The following is a 2430-nucleotide window of genomic DNA, read 5'->3' as shown; positions in this document are numbered from 1 at the left end:
TAATGTAGTATCATTTAATCACTTATTACACACACTGTAGTTAGCAGAGTAGTGTGTGGGACATGCCAAAATCCAACACACTCTCACTCCATAATCGTTCAGGAGCGATGCTTGGTCAGGGTCCCGTGGCGTGCAGTTGTAACGCTCCTAGGCTTTTTAATGTCCAAACTAACTTTAAAATAGGCATTTTCTACTGAGAATAAAACAAAGTTCGGTCATGTTTTTTTTTTCTGCAGGGAGAAATTTGAAGATCACGTGACATAGACGCCAGCCATTGGAATGAATGGTGAAAAAAAACGGGGTTTGTTAAACAGAGCACAAGGTGTAGTCCTAAACGATAGCTGGGGATTCTGGGTAGTGTAGTGTCTTCTGCCATCCTTTACTCCGAAAAGATGTGTTTCTCCGAATCGAAGGGGAAAAATACAAAAGCATTGCACACAATTTAAACCAATCAATGTTGTGTAATTAACAAGGATAATCTGGTGTTTTTTAGTCGATGAGTAGTGCAGATATCACTGTAAAATCAATCGACAGTAAGGGGAATACTTACTTCCGGGTGTACAATTCTCCTTTATCCAATGGGAATGGACGCTCACATTGCCTTTAAGGGCAGCCGACACAAACGAATGCCGTGCTTAATATATGAGCGTCAGCCATTTTGGATGAAGTGAAAGAGGAACTTCCCAGTTCCCAGCATGCAAGGAAATATTGATGATAATACTTTTGTACCTTTACTTGAGGAACATTTTGAATGCAGGACTTTTACTGTAACAGAGTATTCCTAGACTGTTACTTCTACTCAAGTACAAGATCCGAGTACTTCTCCCACCTCTTTGTTTTAATCTCTTCAGGATATTTGACAGTTTGAGGTTTGAAGGACAGACACAGACACAGACAGAGACCAGTTCAAACACAAGACATGTGCTTTATTAAATTTAAAGAAATTATAAGTTTGAACACATTAACGATGCAACAACAACCATGCATTATTAGTTTTAAATGATATTAATGGTGAATAAAAAATATGAAAGAAGATAAAAGCACGTGGGTAATAAGAAATGTGCGATATAATCAGAGTTGACGTTATGGAGCTTGGCGTCTGCGTCCGGAGAGCTCGGGGAAGTCGTCGGGCATCAGAGCGTGATCTCTGCAGGTCGGACACGTGCTCTGCTCCTTCAGCCACGAGCGGATGCACTGAGGAGGGGAGAAGAGAGGAGGAGGAAACGCTGAGTTAAAACCTGCAGCTCCAAAGGCTGGACCAATTACGGGCCGGATTTAGCCCCCGGGCCTTGAGTTGGACACCCCTGGTCTAAAGTAAACTAGAATTATGAATTAAATGTTCGGTCTAAAGCAAACTAGTAACTTGGGAGAGTTGTCAAATACATGTAAAACTCCGGGAATAATTCATAATTTTTGAAAGTTTTCCATACATTTTTAGATGAAAGGTCTGTGAACGGCTGAAGGAAATATACAAGACCTAACCACATTAAAGATATTTCAAGGTAACTGAATAATATATTTTAATACGACTCTGTAAACTGATCTGATGCTGCCAGATGATCAAATAATCATTACTGCTTATTTCTTCAGTTCATAAAAGTGTTTTAACAAATAAGTGCATCTATTGAATGACTTATGGGACTATATGTTTTTATAACAAATGATATAGCCAAACCTTCATAATGTGTCATGACATCCTCTCCTATGATGTGATTGGCTCACCTTGTCGTGGAAGCTGTGTCTGCACTCCAGCACACAGATGTCGTCCGGACTCATGTCCTCGTGACAGATGATGCACGGGTCCTCCACGTTCAGCTGCAAAACAAAAACAGAATGGAGTCAAGATGAGAAAGCTGAATTAATCCCATAGTACCTTGCAGGGATACCTTAAGAACTTTAAGTCAGTTTAGTTTTCATACCAACTACGTGCAATATATACCTGTCCGCTAAATCCTCAGAACTGTTACAGGATGTGTATTTTGTACATTGTGTAATTTCTATTATAATTTTCTAAAAGGGGACCTATCATGCAAAATTCACTTTTTGATGTCTTTTATACATACAAAAGATGTGTCCCCGGTGTGTCGGGGAACTCACGCAGCGTCAGAAAAAACCCTCTCTCTTTTCCTCCGTACCCAAATCTCTAAAAACGGGGCTACAACGTAGCTGATTCAGATTTGCGTCCGATATGACGTGATATCGGAAATGTGGACCCACGGCCCCATCAGAAACGTTGCTATCAGAAACATTGCTATCAGAAACAATGCCCGACTGTTTTGGACGTAATATGGTCGGTGTTTACATTAGCATCGCTAACACTCAGAGCTAACCTGTACTGGAGAGCATGTGTGTGAAGAAGCAGGAAGTAAAAAGGAACTCACCTTGTGGTATAACCGGCAAGAGAGAAAGCCTTTGAGCTCCATACTGTTT

At 40.6% G+C, this 2430-nt stretch overlaps 1 long non-coding RNA gene across 1 annotated transcript; it reads right to left on the bottom strand.

The window, feature by feature from the left end:
* Positions 1-905: 905 nt before the first annotated feature.
* On the bottom strand, positions 906-1980 carry LOC104953164 (uncharacterized). The gene is made up of 2 exons (XR_799181.1): positions 1723-1980; positions 906-1194 (listed from the first exon to the last, which is right to left on the bottom strand). It is a non-coding gene; the product is annotated as an uncharacterized lncRNA (long non-coding RNA).
* Positions 1981-2430: the final 450 nt, after the last annotated feature.

Source organism: Notothenia coriiceps, unplaced genomic scaffold, assembly GCF_000735185.1.
Source record: "Notothenia coriiceps isolate Sejong01 unplaced genomic scaffold, NC01 NC01_scaffold00021208, whole genome shotgun sequence".
Lineage (NCBI taxonomy): Eukaryota > Metazoa > Chordata > Actinopteri > Perciformes > Nototheniidae > Notothenia > Notothenia coriiceps.
Note: the sequence above shows the minus strand (reverse complement) of the source record. Positions and strands in the feature narration are given on the sequence as shown.